We start from the raw sequence: 17,782 nt of genomic DNA, 5'->3' as shown, positions 1-17,782 counted from the left end.
AAATCTAAAAGTGATAAAATTAGGCAAGGCTCCTATAGAGAATAAGAAAAAGATGCCTGCTTATTTAAATTCAGAGATAAACTTTAAGTTGTTAATGTTGTATATACTATTCTGTGTAATTTACAAGCTATATAAATTTAAACAATTTTCAAAACAAAATTTCTTTAAATTCACTTTTCCTAGAACAGACAGTCATGGCATACCTCACTCCTGATTTATCATCTCCATACACAGTTAATGCAAAGTTCAGACTAAATGTCACTTGTCTTTTCGGAAAAGAACTTCACTTAATTCACCTGCTTTTCAGTTAGGTGTGTTATTTTCATTCTTTATAAATTTCTACTGTTGCAACAATGTTTCCCCTTCAGTCTACTTCACCAAATAACAAATACTTCTATTGACTTTGGGACATTGTTTCACTTCACTAGTGAATGGTTTGGTTCAAGATAAAGTAGGACAATGAGTAAACCAAGGCCTGTGGGTCTTATGTTGCCTGCCTGGCTTCTCATTTGGACCTAAGGTCAAATGTAAAACCTCCCATTTACTGTATACAAAGCAGAAGAATTGAGAGGCAAAGAATAGGGGAGGGAGAGTTGAAGGAGAGCTTCCCTAGTAAACACCTCAGATGTCAGGAGAAGCCCTTTTCAATCATTAGCTCAGTAAGGACTCAGTAGAGACTGGCAGAGAGAGATTTGGCTCTTAAAGGAGGTAGTACCCCGCATCTGCCAACAGGTTCAGAGTCCAATGGTGGGCTGGATCTTTGGGGGGAACATAGAGCTACCTAGCTAGGTGCAGTGTGGCATAAGGCAGCCAAGAAGCTATACTAATTGCTGAGAATTCCTACTACTAGAGGAGAGAGAGGCCTAGATTGAGGGACCATAGCTGGCATAGAATAAATTCTCAGAAAAAAAAAAATCATTCAATGGAATAAATTTAATCTAGCCCTAGTTCTATGCTACCTTGCAAAAGATATTTCATTTGTCTAAATATCAGTTTGTACTACCCATAAAATAAGACTGACACTTCATTTGAGTTTATCTTGAGGATGAAAGAAAATTTCTCATGCAAAAGCATTTAGCAAGCTCTAAAGTGTTCCTTGCCTATAAAGAATGACTAGAAAGGCACCTCCATGCTACTACTTCCAGATATGCCCAGGTAATAGCCTGGTGATCACTAAACATCAATGACAATTTCCTCATTGGCATTCTTCTATACGATAAAATAGAGAAGTCAACATTTCTAGAAATATGCAATTTATCTGTAGAACTAAAATATTTTCACTTTGAAGGAATAAAAAAGTGACTTAGAAACCTTCAGTTTTCCTTGTGCAGAGCTTCTGCAAAATATTGCAGATAGTCATCTGCTCACCATATACTCACATGACCTGTCTCTGCCATTGCAGGGAGTTGGGGGCAGAGGAGGAGGAGATTTCTTCCATCTCTTCTTATAAAAGCACTGATCCCATCATGGGGAGCCCATCTTCATGATTTCATCTAACCCTAATAACCTCCCCCACTCCATCTCCAAGCATCATCACAGTTAGGGCTTCCACATATGAATTTGGAGGGTGACAAACATTCAACCCATAATAACCACTTAGTGCTAATAAAGATATGGGGCACGTGGGTGGCTCAGTCAGTTAAGTGTCTGACTCTTGGTTTTGTCTCAGGTCATGATCTCAGTGTCATGAGATCAAGCCCCACATCCAGCATCATGTGCAGTGTGGAGTCTGCCTGAGATTCTCTCTCCCTCTGCCTTTCTCCTTGCTCATTCTCTCTTTCTCTCTCTCTGTCTCAAGAAAATTCACATATTATCAATCTGTGATGTGCTGTATCAATCGGTCTTCAACTTGCTATAAACTAAAAGAGTACATGTATTTCAGAACTTGTTAATCAGCTATAGCTATTAGCAAGGTCCTGAAAGTTTATAAAACCTTAAGAAGACATGACAACATTTTTCATGGCCTTGAATAAATGGAAAAACTCAATATTGAAATGTAAATTCATTTCTTCCAAGTTAACCCCAGTCAAAATCCCAATGCAGATTTGTCAAAAATTTTGTAAAATAATTCGGATTTTTGGGCAGCCCTGGTGACCCAGTGGTTTAGTGCCTCCTTCAGCCCAGGGCCTGATCCTGGAGACCTGGGATTGAGTCCCATGTCAGGCTCCTTGCATGGAGACTGCTTCTCCCTCTGCCTGTGTCTCTGTGTCTCTTTCTCTTTCTCTCTCTCTCTGTCTCTGTGTCTATCATGAATAAATAAAATCTTTAAAAAACAAACAAAAAAAATGATTCAGATTTTTGTAAGAATAAATATGTATCAGTATATCAGAAAATTTTGAAAAAACATAGGGAATATTTTATCTATACCAGAATTTTAAACAATATTGTGTGGGCAAGAGAATAGGTCAATCAAAAGTATAATACATAATATCTAGAAAAAGAATTTGCGTATGATAGGAATGTCTTTTATTTTTTTTAAAGATAGATTTATTTATTTATTTATTTATTTATTTATTTATTTATTTATTTATTTATTTATTTATTTATGATAGACATAGAGAGAGAGAGAGGCAGAGACACAGGAGGAGGGAGAAGTAGGCTCCATGCCGGGAGCCCGGTGCGGGACTCGCGCCCTGGGCCAAAGGCAGGTGCTAAACCGCTGAGCCACCCAGGGATCCCCAGGAATGTCTTTTAATCAGTGATGAAATAGATGGATTATTTAATAACTGATATTAGGGCAAATGGCTAACAATATAGGATTAAAAATATCATACATCAAAATGAATCCTAAAAGAATTAAATTAAAAGAAATGAAAGAAGGAAAGAAAGAAAAAATGAAGAAAGGAAAGAAGGGAGGAAAGGAAAATATTAAATTAAACTTAAAAAAAAATTTATTTATTCAGAGAGAGAGAGAGAGGTAGAGACATAGGCAGAGGGAGAAGCAGGCTCCACGCAGGAAGCCTGACGCGGGGCTCGACCCCGGTCCCCAGGATCACACCCCAGGATGCAGACAGTGCTAAACTGCTGTGCCACCAGGGCTGCCCAAATTAAAAATCTTTTAAAAGGTATGACACTCAAGAATAGTATAAAAATACTAATAAAGTATGGAAATAGGGATGCCTGGGTGGCTCAGTGGTTGAGCGCCTCCCTTTTGGCCCAGGGCGTGATCCTGGAGTCTCAAGATCGAGTCCCACATCAGCAGCCTGCTTCTCTCTCTGCCTGTGTCTCTGCACCTCTCTGTGTCTCTCATGAATGAATAAATAAAATCTTAAAAAAAAAAAAGTAGGAAAATATGTCAACATTACTAGGAATCAAAGAAATGCAAGCAAAAAAACGGGACATCTTTTGGGGGAGCTATCACAAGACAAGATTATAAAGAATTATAATACTAAATATAGGCAAGAGCTTAGAGAAATGGCTGCACTGGTGTGGGAAACATAAATTGGTACATTTAGTTATTATAGTTGGTGTGTATTAAATACTTATTAATTTCTAGACTTCAAAGTACTTAGCCTGTGTTGGTTAAACTCAGAATAACTCTAGCTATATCATCCCCATTTCAATGCTAAGAAAATTTAAGTATAGCTATAGCTAATAAATAACAAAACTAGGATTCAAACCCAAAAAAATTTGACTTAAAAATATGTTGTACATGATATAAATTTATCCTAACACAATAAAAATACTAAGGATGTTTGTTGCAGTGTATACAAGCCCGTTGTCCCTTATCCAAAACCCAGGGAACATAAATGTTTTAGAATTGAGAATTTATCAGATTTGAAAGAGATGATATATACAAACATATACTTTATGTAATATAACACCCTTGGGAGATACTAGGGTAGCATCCCACTGTCAAACATTAATAATTTTGCAGTGAAACATATTCATATGAAGTCAGGTATATAAAGATTATAAATAGCTTAATAGCTTCATAGTTTTTATTGCCAAATGAGTTTATATCAGGTCAGCTTTTGTCATCAAATGAATTACAAAAAGGTTTTCAGAATAACTCTTCATGTTTCAAAATGCAGATAAAAGATTTGGTCCTATAGTAGCTTAAAACAAAAACAAAAGACTAAAAACTATTTGAGGGGTGCCTGGATGGCTTAGTCCATTGAGCAACCAACTCTTGATTTCTTTTTTTTTCAACTCTTGATTTCAACTCAGGTCATGATTGCAGGGTTGTGAGATCAAGCCCTGTGTAGGGCTTTGTGCTCAGAGGGGAGTCTGCTTGAGATTCTCTCTCCCTCTCCTTCTGCCCCTCCTCACCATCCCCTCAAATAAATAAATCTTTTTTAAAAAGGCTGAAAACTATTTGTTTTTTAGTAGGAAACTGGTTAAACATACATGTAATATTAACTATAATGTCAAGGTCCAAACTTTTTTTAACTTCTTTTACTTGCATGTATATGCAAATTTGCTTGCCTGAACTGGATTTTTTTCTAAATTTGACTTGCAAATAAATTCTGTAATGAAAATCTCCTATTCCTCTGATTCTCCTTGTTGAACATCTTACCGTCACTGCCAGGCTAGAAATTTTTTTGCCAAGTGAAACAGGATCTATAGCATAGTATTGAATTGGTGAAAAACTAGATTTACTGGTTTAATGTACTATAGATTACATGTTCATCTCCATGCATTAGCCCAATTTGAGTTCAAAGAAGTCAGCTTCCTTGTTCAGAGAACTCTTAGCCAATATGTTGGGGAAAAATTGAAAGGACAAGAGCCCCACTTCATTCCATTTTTACTTATTTTTTCTTAGTTATCAAACCCAATAAAATCATGTTTTGTTTTGTTTTTAAGGTGGGGCTGTTGTATAATCCCTTTACGTGTATCTCCCCAACAGTACCTATTAAATACAAACAGGCTATTGATACATAAATATTTGCTCAATTGAAGAACTAAATGTAAAGTTACAGATAGTCTTGTTTCCTGTATTTGTTAACAAAGATTGGGTTTTTGTTTTGTTTGTTTTGTTTCTCCCTAACTTCCTCTTTGTATGCCACTGAACTCTCTTTGTTAATGCAAAGTCACTGCCTGTGTTATTGGCTGATACCAAGCCTTGTTTTCTACGTTGCAAAATAGGTAACTCAGCATAGAGATAAGAGTCACTTTCATGTCACTACCTGCCTAGTTGAGGAACCATTCTCCCAAAAAGCTCTAGAATGGTGATGTTTCTTAACTCTTGCAGAGATGATTGCCTCACTTGTACACTCAAAAGTGAGTAAGAGAATTTCGTATTATTCATGTAATGAACAGTTAATTACTAAATTCAATTAAACCAACAAATTAGTTACTGAAAAAGAAAACGAAATAAAGGAAATAATGACAAGACTCAGACTTATGCAATGGCTTATGCTTACGTTAATTTCTTACCTAATTGTAAAGTCAGCCAACAATAAACTTAGGGAAAAACCTCATGTATGATATCACAAGAGTGTTAATCATTAATTTGACATCCTCTAAAACTTTTTTTTTTTTTTAAGATTTTATTTATTCATGAGAGACACAGAGAGAAGGCAGAGACATGGGCAGAGGGAGAAGCAGGGTCCCTGCAAGGAGCCGGATGTGGGACTCAATCCCAGAACTCCGGGGATCAGGCCCTGGCCGAAGGCAGATGCTCAACTGCTGAGCCACTCAGGCGTCCCCATACTCTAAATTTTTTTAAAAGTACAGAAAAGTACATATACTACAAATATCTACCAATTTACATAATTAACATTATCATGTTTACTTCAGATTACCATATACATGCTTTACTTTCTTAATTTATTCCTAAGTATTTTATACTTTAGTTGCTACTGCAAATAGAATATTTTCCTTTCAATTTTCTGATTACTACTAAAAAAAGTGAATGATTTTTGACTGGTTTATATGTAGTTATACTACCAAAGTTTCTTATAAATTCAAGTCTGTTTTCCAGTCAGATCTTTTCATTATCATTTATAAATAGAAATCACTTAATTTTTCTTTCTTTATACTAATTTTATTTTTCTTGTTCCTTCCTGAAAGCCATGAAATATTCTTGTATTTTCTTCTACTAGCTTACAAGTTTTGTTTTCATGTTTAAATTCATTTTGTGTGTGGTAGAGGCAAGGATCTAATCATATTTTTTCCTAAAGGGAAAGCCCTCTTATGTATTGACTAGTTTACCTTTTTGTAATACCTTTGCTATTCATCACAACTTCTTGCACCTGCATCAAGAGATAATTCTGGGGAAGAGTTTAAATCTTATGATGTCTGAATCAATTCTAAGAAATGAAGTCTTAAACCAAAAGACAGTTATACTTACATGGAAAGATGAAATCTGTTGTTTTTTTGCTGCTGAATGGAAATGGGGACTTGTGGAAAACTAAGAGTTTTTGTTGTTTCTTGTTTATTTTTAATGAGAGAGAGATTAGGCACACTTGCCCCCTGGGAACAGGGAGTGGGGGAATGAGAGAGGAAGAGGGAGATAGAGAATACCAAGCAAGCTTCATGTTTAGTGATGAGTCCTACCTGGGGCTCCATCTCATGACCCTGAGATCATGACCTGAGCCGAAATCAAGAGTTGATCACTCAACCCACCAACCCACCCAGGCACACTGAAGCTTTTCATTTATTTATTTATTTTATTTATTTATTTATTTATTAAGATTTTACTTATTTATGTGAAAGAGAGAGAGAAAGCACGAGCAGGACAAGAAGCAGAGGGAGAGGGACTCTATACTGAGTGTAGAGACTGACATGGGGCTCATCCCACGACCCTGACATCGTGGTCTGAGCCAAAATCAAGAATTGGACACTCAACCGAGTCACCAGGTGTCCATCAAAGCTTTTTTTTTTTTTTTTTAAGATTTTATTTGACAGAGAGAGAGGGAGAGAGAGAGTATATGAGAGCAAGTATAACCAGGGAGAGTGGCAGGCAGAGGGGGAGGAAGATGCAGCCTCCCTGCTGAGTAGAATGCCCAATGCAGGGCTTGATCCCAGGACCCCAGATCATGACCTGAGCCAAAGGCAGATGCTTAACCGACTGAGCCACCCAGGTGCCCCTCAAAGCTTATATTTTTGAAAATTTATTTTTGCATTCCTGAGCTGTAGGGTATACAATTTAAATCTACTACAAGGCTAACAATCTTTTATATCATCTACTTATACTTAGGCTGTAGAACTTCAACTCTGAGACTTTTTCTTCCAAATCTGATCATTGTCGTGTCACGTTCATTCTGTTAGAGAAATCATACAAAATCCTAGGAAATCCAGGTTAATTTTACCTAATTAATATAGTTGCTCTAGGAGTTTTCCAAATAAAATTGATTCAATCCTAGTGACTCTAAAGATACTCTAGTAAGGGATAAATGACTGTTTATCCCACAAGAACCTATCACAGTCCTTAGGCTAGGCACTGAAGATTTAATGGTGAGACTGAAAAAAAATCCCTGCCATTATGGAATCAGTGGTGGAGGCAGACATTATTAAATAATGATACAGGGATGCCTGGGTGGCTCAGCAGTTGAGAGTCTGCCTTTGGCTCAGGGTGTGATCCCAGATCCTGGGATCCAGTCCCACATCAGGCTCCCTGCGTGGAGCCTGCTTCTCCCTCTGCCTGTGTCTCTGCCTCTCTCTCTGTGTCTCTCATGAATAAATAAATAAAATATTAAAAAAATAATGATACAAACATAAAATTGCAAATGCAATAAATACTCTGAAGGAGCAGTACCTGTTTGTCTAAAATCATATAACATGGGAATTCGATGTAGTCTTAAGGTCAGGGAAGAGTCACTGAAGAAGTGTCAGGAGCTGAGACCCAAATTTGAATGTTATGTAGGAGTTCACTAGGCAAAGAAGAGGAGAGGAGAAGACCATTCTGGACAAAGGCTCTTAAAGAGAAGGAGTCCAAATGGGTTAAGGAATTGAAAGAATCTAGAGTGAAGAAAATTGTGGTGAGGTAGGTAGAGACCAGGACTTGCAGGGACTGGCCTATAGCCGGGGCTGGGTAAGCATTTATAGAAAAAATGTAGAAGGAAAAGACGTCTTCCATCTTGGTCTTCCAAAGCCTAGGCCAAAGCAGAGTAGTGAGACTTGGAACATACTCAAAATGTTAGCAAGAAAATGGAATTTGAAGGAAGTGGAGTCTCAAGATAAAAAGCAGTCCCTGCCACAGGGAGAAAAGAGATAAAAGCCTGAGAGCAGAGACATCAACAAGATAATGAGGAAGGTGACAGCCAAGATCACTGGGAGGGACATTCTTTGAAGGTCAAGAACAATGAGAGCTGAGTTGGCTTTGCAGACCGTGCAGATCCCACTGGAATGAGCACCAGAATGGGCAATGTCCATTGCCTGGGCCTAGGGCTTATGTTTGCTGTCCTCCTTTCTCACACCTGCTCAGGGAGGTCTTCCTTCCTCTGACAGCAGTGGCCAATACTTTGCTTGGTGATCACCTTGCAGGGATGATGCCAGTCTTAGTCCCTCTAGAGATGGTGAAATACTGACGCCATTTCCTTTGTGCTAATAATATAAATTACAACTGAGAAGTAAAGAATAAATATATGCAACAAAGAGGTGAGGTCATACTATATATATATCTTTACAAAAACAATTGATTTCAAGAGCCTCTCGTGACTCTTTCCCTTTCTGCCACTTGTCTATAGATACGTATAACTATAATGCATACTAAGGAAGCACAGTTAGAATAATAGCCAGGGTTTCCCTAACTCTCTGTCTTGAGGTGTGATTTTTCATGGGACAGCTTGAGTTATATTTGGGCCAATGCTCTCAGACAGCTTCACGGGCGATTAACATCTCACTTAGAATAACACATCTTCAGCACTATTAAAAGAAAAATAAGTAATAAGTAATCCACCTAAAAGCTGTATATTTTAAGGTTCAACCCTCAAAAGGGGGATTTAAAAACAAAGAGAAAAAAAATGACAAAAGACAAAATAAATGTTTATTTTTAAAAAATGATTCTCTAATAAATGATTTACCCCTCCTTTTTTTTTTTTCTTGTCTAGTGTAGTACCAAGATATGCTATTCTATACAACAGACGGTTCAGGAGTCAAGAAGGAAGAGTAAAAAGTATGTTTTAGCATAGGTAAGTCATCACAGGCAAGGTTCTTTCCTCTAATTTTTTATTTGGGCATATTTTCTTTGGCATTTTAATCCTATTCTTCAGCTATCCTTAGCATAAAAGATAGAGAAAATATTTTTAGAATGATTTGCTGACCTCTCCAAATACTCTTGTCACTGGAGTGACCACTATTCTCAGCCAGAAGTGTCATTCACTGCTTTATGATGAACACATTAACAGGAATAGGAATCTTTAAAATCACTTCCACTGAAAACATACTTTTCTCAGAGTGCTTTACGTCCAATATATCTAATTAACAAGAAACCAGACTTCTTAAAAACTAAATTTATTTCACATGATGCCTCGGTTGGAGGATGGTCTTTTGATTTTTTATTTTCTGTAAGAATTTTTCCCACAAGTTTAGGCAAAAAAAAAAAAATTTAACTTTCAATAATGTGTGTAATAGACATATTGTGCTGAGCAGTTTGAAACCTTCTTTGAATCTAGGAAAGGCACAGTTCCTAATTAACTGCCCAGAGAATGGTTTCACCATATGGGAATCTATTAAGTAGTTCTAGTGATTTCTGTGGGACATAGGGGCAATGATACTACATTTTTAATCAGGCAAGCTAAAAAGCTAACACTTTTTTGACAACTTAGCAGTCCTACTTCTACAAGGGCTCCAGATGTTCAAAGCTCTCAAGAGCAACTCCAGAAATCCTTGTCATGCTCCGTAGGCCCATGGGATTGGTACATGTTTTAGCCTCTGAATAAATACCACCGATGGATTTTTTTTCTTTTTCATTTTGAGACTGTTAAAGGTAGAGGTTTTTAAAATTTACTTGGAAATAGATGAGAAATGCATCGAGACTTGAGATGTACTTGGAATAAAGGTAATTTGGAAGGGTCTTCATCATTCCTGTTAAGCTCAGAGTAATGGAGAGGAAAAACACCCATGCTTTTAGATCTCTTCTGATTAATAGCCTCCTTTGAGAATCCAAATAAAACTTTGGATTTTCTCCAGAAAAAGGACATGTATGTAAAATTTGCTTAAAATGTCAGAAGATTCACTATTAAGAAACCCTGCTTCACCTTCCCATCATATATAGTCTTCATCACTAAAAGTTATGCATATATATGTATATATTCTTTTTAAAGAAATATATATATTTCTTTTCTTTAAAAAGAAAAAAACTCAGTCTCTGAGGAGATTGAGCTCACATCCCACATCTGACTCTTCTTTTTTTAAACGTTTCAATGTTTCCAGTCAATACCTAAAGACATTTTAATAGAATTCTTTTTCTAAACTTGCATTTGAGTTAAGCAATTTCCTCTTCTTTTGCACATTATTTTTTAGCCATCTTCTTTGAATGTTATTTTTAATAGCTTGTTTGTGTATTTTTTACAAGGAATTAACTCCCTTTGCCAAATCCAATTAATAAATAGGACAGTCTGAGGACTTGTGCTCTCTAGAAGGTGAACACAGAGTCCAGAATGTGTACCAGGCTGAACCTCTAGAGCCAGGACTGACTCATTGCGACACTCTCTGACTGTGTCCTTTACTGAAGCATCAGAAACAACAAGCTTTAATCACTGAGAGTTACAGACTCCAAGCTAACATCCCAGGAATGACTTGTGTTCTATTTTCAGAGCAAAGAAAATAATGATTCAGTCATACAAGCATTATTAGCAGAGCTATTTCAGAACCGGGAGGAAGAATGTCACATAGGGGTAAAATATTTTGAGAGCCTTCTCTGCAGTCTTGCCTTAGGTTGTGGGGAGTGAGGTAGAGGAGTTAACGACCTGGTCTCTACCCTTGGATTTTGCCATCCAGGTGGGAATACAGAATAAAGACACCAGCTGATGCAAGCCATTATATGCTAAGTGTCCAATCCCTGTGACAACAGAATTCCCAGAGTGCAGGGAAGAGCATGGTGTGAGCTTAGGTGAAGTGCAGGGTAATCAATCCAGGCTGGAAGAATTACCAAAGATTTTTAGTTGGATATTTTCTGTGTCAGATATAAAGAAAGTGCATTTACAAGGCTTCCAAATGTAGATTGTGGAAGAGAGTCTCTTGATTCTCCTAGGGCTGGTGCAGGATGTAGATAAAGCCACCAACTTCCATCCTTGATTACATAAAGCTCCAATTGCCCTTCCATTCTAAATGCTTTTCCATTCTGAATGTGCATATAATCCTTGAAACTTTAAAAAAAAAAAAAAAAGAAACTTTACAAATAATTAAAATATCAATTCCTGCCATAGACATAAAAAGAAAGTCAGGCCTCGACTCATGCTTTCGAATGTAAAATATCTCGGATAGCTAGCATGAAAGGATCAAGTGAGGATCGCCAGAGTCCCAGAGAGCACTGAGGTCAAGACAATTATTTTGGGAGCTAGAAGTTTATATCGAGCATGTCAAGGAGTGGCTGGAAAGTAATGTGGCTCATGTTTCTCCTTGCTGCCTGCCCCAGCAGCCACAAGTGACTTCAAAGCAGCACAACTCTGCCTGCAGGAAAGGGTGTGAAGAAAGAACAAACCACCTCTCCACTAAACTCACTATTTGGCTTACTTTCCAATAATTCAGTTTCACAGTAACTTTAATATTTACCAATTTAAGTACAACATTTATCCTAAGTAGTATACTCAAACCCACTTCCCACTCCCCTGCCAAATGCAAGCCACTAAGACTTGAGGTTCCACTTAAAGAAAATTTGTGCTATTAATAAGGTCTGATGTAGGTGAAAAATCTCTAAGTTAATGATAGATTCTGAGGAGTCAGGGCTAGCTGAATTCTTGGATGGAATCAGCTGGTTTTCTCACTGTCTCACAAACTTCAATCTCTGCCCTTCCATTTCTTTTATCATGAAGAAGATGATGATGATGAGATGATGATGATGATGATGATGATGATATACTATACTGGGTGCTTATGGTGTGCCTGGAACTGTGCTAAGCACTTTATGTTCATAAACATCAGAATAGCAATTACCCTGGGCAGATAGTATCATGATTTTACAGGTGGGGAAACCAGTGAACATTCAAACTAGAATTTAAGCATAAAGTTAGAGGATGATTCTAACCCCATTCCCAGGTATGTATCTCCCTCCTCCCTGGAATGCCTTCCCACTCCACTCTGCCCAACCAAATTTAGCGAAGGCCCAGCTTAAATCCTGTGTCCTCTGGTAAATACTCCTACTGCCTATATTGATCTCATCATAGAACTCATAAAGCATCTATTTGTTGAACTCAGAAGAACAGCACATTAGTTAAACATGGAGGACTTGAGATTTCACAACCTGATCACAGTTACAGCACATTGAGTACTTACTATGTACAAGGAATTGTTCCGATAATTATGTGTGGATTAACTGATTTCATGATCACAACAAAGCTATGGGGTCAGAGCTAGTATTATTTCCACTTTGTAGATGTGCAAACTGAGGCAGAGAGAAGTTATATAACATTCTTTAGGGCACAGAATTAATATGAATATGTAGTCATACCTAGTACACAGAGCAAATGTTAATTATTACTATTTCTACTGCCCACCTCCCTCAAATTCTCAATTTTATCCAGTTGATTCATCTTCCCAGAAAGAAAATAAAGCATCTTCCATGAGCCAGATGCTGGGCTAGAAAGTATTATAATTGCCATTTCATTCATTCAAAAAATATTTACTGAACGCCTACTATATGCCAGATACTGTTCTAGGCATTAGGGATATTCACTGAAAACAAGGGCCTCATCATAATAATCCTGTAAAAATGATTAATAAGCTCCATTATTACCAATGACAAAACTGGGGTTCACACAGCTGGGGAAAGGCTTAAGGTTAAAATATAATTCTCTCGAATTTAAAAGTTCCAGGTCTCTCTCTTACAGGAAATAAGGTTACTTCTGTCTGTGATCCACCTGATAGCACCTATTCTCCCCCATGGGACTTAATGCATTTGGAAATTAGAAGCTCTTGATTCTCTTTCTCATATTTAGGTTGCAATTTCCCAATAACTCCACCATCACCCTCAGATAGTAATCATAGAATATATGCACGTTATATTACTTCCTCCCCACAGGAAAGTCTTCAAGCAAATAAACTAATCTGGGAACTATTCTGGCTGGGAGCATGGGGTAGGGTAGGATGGATTTCAAGCCCAATGTCTCTGTCTTCTTCTTAAGTCCCTACAGTGACTCCTAATAAGCCCCCAAAGAACTCTACTACTCCACAGGATACAAGAGAAACCATTGTGATCAAGAGAAAAAGTTTTGTTATTGGAGTCAGGAAGCCTATTTTATTAACATTTTTCATGATTTCCTTAACCCCTCCCCATGTATCACCTACTATGATCTAGACACTATTCAAAGCATTTTACAAATACCAACCCCTCTTAACTTCTGACTCCTGATTTGAGTACCAATTTTCCATTTACAAACTATGAGACTATGGTCAAGTCAGTGAACTTCTCTGAGCCTCAGTTTCTTTATCTATTAAATGAGGGCAATAAATTGCCAGGATCCAATGAAATGAGTCATACATCAGATTAGAAACTATTACAAGTGTTTGTTCTTGGCATTTTGCCAACTGCTGCTCTACAAAAGACATAGCTGTTTCTTCTCAGAGGAGCTCCTGATCTATAATGCCAGGAGTGGATGAGGACAGGCTTGAGCTGTGGAGACTAGGCGATGGAACCAGTCCCTGCATCTCAGATTTCAGGAGAGCATGAAATACTGGGATACTACTATAATAGCAGTTATACTTAGAGAACCATGCGGGTATATGTGAGTGAGTGAGTAATCCACAGAAGAGTTTAACATGGTCTCCTCACATCCCCTAATCTAAATCCTACTTACCTCAGGTCTCAGCTCAGGTATTGCTTCCTCCAAAAGGCTTTCCTAATTCCCAAGACCCATATAAGGGCTTATTCTGTGTGCTCCCACAGCGTTCTGTACTTTCTTTCCATCCCCTTTTCTTGATAGTTTTCTCTATCCAGCTCCTCAACCACACCACAAGCTCTGAGAAGTGTGAAAGCAATTGCACTAAAGAAACATCAACCAGATCACCAGCCATACCTACCTTTTCAGCATTGTATTCTCAGCACTTAACAGATATTTGGGCACTTAGTAGGACCTCAATAAAGAGTTGTGTGAAAAAGTGATTCTGTATCTGGAACTGAAGAGATAGGGAGAACTTAGAACCCTAGTATATTTGTAGAAGACTTCCAGAAAGTTGCTATGCTACGAATACGGATCTCTTCTTATAAGGCACGAAGAAATCACATGCTCCTAAGGTGGTTATGCGATCCGCCCAACATCCAAGGTCACACTGCAAGTCCTTAGGAAATATCTATTGATTTCTCATTCCTAGATGACCTCTGCTCACTAGCCCGCGAAGGTCCTTCCTGTGACCACTAAACCTTGAAGGTGGGTGTCTGTAATGAAGGCTTAAGTTCGATTTTGAAAGTCAAGCACAGGTAGGACAGGAGATCCTTTTTAGGAACTCTGAAGTGTAGACTAGCTTGGAAGAGACTGGAAAAGAAGCCCAACAGTGTTGTATTATGAACCTATTTGGAGTGCGCAAGTATCCTTGTCAGTTTCAGAAGGGTCAATGAGTATTCCGTTCACTGAAGAATTTCATACATTGCTAGGAGATGAAATAGTATTGAGAATGAAATGAAATGTCATCCACAGTGAAATGCAATGTCTGGGAAAGGGAAAAGAAGACAAGGATGATAGGGCTGACAGTCATGGGCAGACAGCCGTTTAGCATAAGTTAATTTACTGGCCAGCTCAATCCAAAAGGATGCCTATATCTGGCTTACAGTATGATATATTAGACTCTGACACGATGGTAGGAGGGGAGAGGGGGGAAAGGACGTTTCCAAGGACGTAATATATTTTGTGTATGAACTGCAGAAGCACAAGAAAGACCAAAAAGAAACTGGTGTTTTCATCTTTTTAGACTCTTGCCATCCTTGTGTCTGTGCCAACTCCTTCTCTGGGATGCAGGACTCAAGCAGTTTGATGCATGATATTAAACTATGTCTCTCCATGGAGGCAGATAAAAAATGCCATTGGGAATCAGCCAGAGATATGCATATACCTGCACCCCCATATGTCAGTACACGGTTAACTTTCCATGAGAGCCGACTAGAAAGAAAATCAGATATGTTACACATGTATTTCTAAGAATATGACTTTATACTCGGTTATTGGTAAACAAGGCCTCAGGTTATCATTCAAAACATTTTAAATACAATGAATAAGACCTTGATTTCTAAAAGCTCGACAAAAAAGAAGAAGAAGAAAACATGACATAGTGCTTTTCCAATTCTAAGCAGCTGACAAAACCAGTTCCTAGTAAGGCATCTGAAACTTTTATCTTTTTTTCCCTAAGCAGACAGGGAAGGAAGCACAGAAATAATTGCACAAGAGAAGCATCAAGGAGGTAGTGAAGATAAAGCATACTATTAGACTGTATGCTATTCCCCTTGGAGCAACTTGGACAGAGTAGGGACTCAATACTTCCTTTAAATGACAGAGCTGAGAGTTTCCATCTGAAGCAAGACAAGTCTTCTGTCATTCAAAGGCTATTGTAATAAGGATCTAGTGACCCTGCCATTGCTCTCAGCTGTTGTCACATGGCTGTCAGTCAGAGTAAAGGCCTAGGAAAAAGAAATGTCCTGGGCAGAATGACTTTGTCCAGTCTGGGTATGGCTCCCACCTCTCCAGCCACCCTATTTGCATGATCTTAAAGTGCCTTTGGAATAGCTCGCCTACTGACAGCTGCCTCTGGGGAAAAAGGGGTAGGATTTGATTTGGAAAATGTCTATATTCTTGAAATTTTGGATTTAAATATAAGATTAAATCATATTATAAATGCACTTTTGGAGTTTGTTGTATAAAAGGACATCTCTGGTGTATTTCTCCAAGTGCAAACTCTTAACCTTAAAGAAAAACAATACAGGTGATAATATTGTAATGAATGTATTCTTTAAGTTTGACTTTTAGATTATTTAAATAAATAATGTAATGAATGTATTCTTTGAGTTTGACTTTTTAAAAATGGCAGATTTTCTTAGAGTGAAATAAATACCTTTATATTCTAAAACGTATTTCTGAGATTGTTCTGTTTCTAGGCAATCGATTAATAAATCATTGAAATATAAGATATATTCAATGAATATTTTTTTCAAGTACAGATCCAACAGAAAGGTTCCCCCTTTATATTTTGTGAGGTAGAAATTTATTTTAACTATTATTCCATAAAGGAAATAAGAATTTGACATCCAAATAGTAAAAAGGGCATAGCCTAAAGGACACTTGGTAGCCTGACAACAAACACAGATGAAATATATTTTTTTACAAATATACACAACACTTTTGCATTTAGAAGAATTGCAACCGGAAATCTTATTTTACAAGATGGCATTGCATATAATCATTAGTTTGATGCTTGTGGTTATATATTCAATGGGCTATTCAATGGGCTACCACAAAGTAGAATATAAATGTTCAATTTATTTTCATATTTTACCTTTATCATTTTCTATTAAACTCTGTTTCTCACAGATTTGTCAACAAAACTGGAATAACGCTCTTAATGGGATTTCCCTCAATCTGGAATATTCTGTGTAAACTGAAACCTGTTTACTGAGCTGTGATGCTGTCCTTATTCCTGGGTCCTAAAGAATCTGTGGGGTGGGATCTAGGTGCCTAAAAGGAACTCCTATCCAGTGACTCTTAAGCTGAGGCTGGGCAGCTGGAGGCCCTGGGAGCCTCCACTCACTTTGATTTTGGACTTCTGGCCCCCAGAACTGTGAGACAAGACATTTTTGTTGTGTTTAAGTCACCCAGGCATAGCAGACCAGGAAAGTCATCCAAACATCTTTTGCTTTTTATGACTCAATTCTCTGTCTTCAATAGCCTTTGAGGGGAACCAGGTTGTTACATTAAGCAAGAGATTCTGTGCGGAATCTCTTTGTTGACCAAGTGACACTTTAATCTCTTTGTTGACCAACCCCCTTACTGGTTTTCAGGCTCCATCTGTGGGTCATTCTTCATCATCTTGACTTCTCTCACCCTGGGCCATTTGTCCTGCTTTTTGCTTCGGTTTGCTTCCTTGTGGCCTGACAACTAGCAGGAGTGTGTTTGTACAGGCACATGGGTGCCCTGTCTGCTGTTCTTTCCCACATGTAATGCCTGAGGAGGCTCAGAACCGGCTCAGTGGGTTTATGTTTGGATGAATCAGTTATGTTCAGGTCTTTTTCTAAGACATTTACGCTCTTAATTTTCATCCGCTTATATCAGTATACAGGCATTTGCCACCGGTATATATAATTACTGGCCCTCTTCAGAGACTCTCTCTCTTTTTAACCAAAACAATGTCTCCTTATTTGGTGACCCTCCCTGGTCCCTGTATGTCTGCTCTGGAGCTATAGTAATCCCCTACTAAATTTAAGGCTGAAGGCAGACTCTCACTGCTCTTTTTAAAACAGCTCACATCATACTTTAATCAGTCAAGAAAGTACACGCATACTTACTAAGCACCAGGTAAGGGCCCGGCACTGCACTGGAGGGTTTCATGAGTACAAATCATCATGTATCCACTAGAAAGGAGGGAAATCCCTTAGTCTTCCTTTCCAGCCCTCTGGCTCTCCCCAAATGCTGGCCCTCTAAATTCCTCAGGGTATCATCACACCACAAACAGAGCTGTTTCCTTGCTTAGACACTGG

General features: G+C 38.0%; 1 protein-coding gene and 1 long non-coding RNA gene across 6 annotated transcripts in view; one reads left to right on the top strand and one right to left on the bottom strand.

The window, feature by feature from the left end:
• The window catches only part of TIGD4 (tigger transposable element derived 4), a 49,335-nt gene that overhangs the window by 11,213 nt on the left and 20,340 nt on the right, over nucleotides 1–17,782 (top strand). Inside the window, exons 3-4 of one of the 5 annotated variants that reach the window (XR_005370901.1) lie at nucleotides 184–311; nucleotides 8,997–9,077. The gene's annotated coding sequence lies outside the window, so the exon portion shown is untranslated. Of the gene's footprint in view, nucleotides 1–183; nucleotides 312–4,231; nucleotides 5,224–8,996; nucleotides 9,078–12,945; nucleotides 14,472–14,502; nucleotides 15,854–17,782 lie in introns of those variants that run through there. The other 4 variants (XR_005370903.1, XR_005370902.1, XR_005370904.1 and 1 more) reach the window with 4 other exon arrangements.
• LOC119869378 lies at nucleotides 9,517–17,702 on the bottom strand. The gene is made up of 3 exons (XR_005370907.1): nucleotides 17,591–17,702; nucleotides 14,125–14,220; nucleotides 9,517–11,255 (listed from the first exon to the last, which is right to left on the bottom strand). It is a non-coding gene; the product is annotated as an uncharacterized LOC119869378 (long non-coding RNA).

Source organism: Canis lupus, chromosome 15 (genome assembly GCF_011100685.1).
Source record: "Canis lupus familiaris isolate Mischka breed German Shepherd chromosome 15, alternate assembly UU_Cfam_GSD_1.0, whole genome shotgun sequence".
NCBI lineage: Eukaryota > Metazoa > Chordata > Mammalia > Carnivora > Canidae > Canis > Canis lupus.
Note: the sequence above shows the minus strand (reverse complement) of the source record. Positions and strands in the feature narration are given on the sequence as shown.